We start from the raw sequence: 440 nt of genomic DNA, 5'->3' as shown, positions 1-440 counted from the left end.
TGAAGGAAGGGGGCCTAGCAGTACCAGATATTAAACTATACTATAAAGCAGCAGTCATCAAAACAATATGGTACTGGCTAAGAGATAGAGTGGAGGATCAATGGAATAGACTTGAGGTAAATGACATCAGCAAGACAGTGTATGATAAACCCAAAGAGCCCAACTTTTGGGACATGAATCCACTATTTGACAAAAACTGCTGGGAAATTTGGAAAACAATATGGGAGAGATTAGGTCTAGATCAACACCTCACACCCTACACCAAGATAAATTCAGAATGGGTGAATGGCTTGAATATAAAGAGGGAAACTATAAATAAGTTAAGTGAACACAGAATAGTATACTTGTCAGATCTCTGGGAAAGGAAAGACTTTAAAACCAAGCAAGAGTTAGAGAAAATTACAAAATGTAAATTAAATGGTTTTGATTATATTAAACTA

This window comes from Gracilinanus agilis, chromosome 2 (genome assembly GCF_016433145.1).
Source record: "Gracilinanus agilis isolate LMUSP501 chromosome 2, AgileGrace, whole genome shotgun sequence".
NCBI lineage: Eukaryota > Metazoa > Chordata > Mammalia > Didelphimorphia > Didelphidae > Gracilinanus > Gracilinanus agilis.
Note: the sequence above shows the minus strand (reverse complement) of the source record.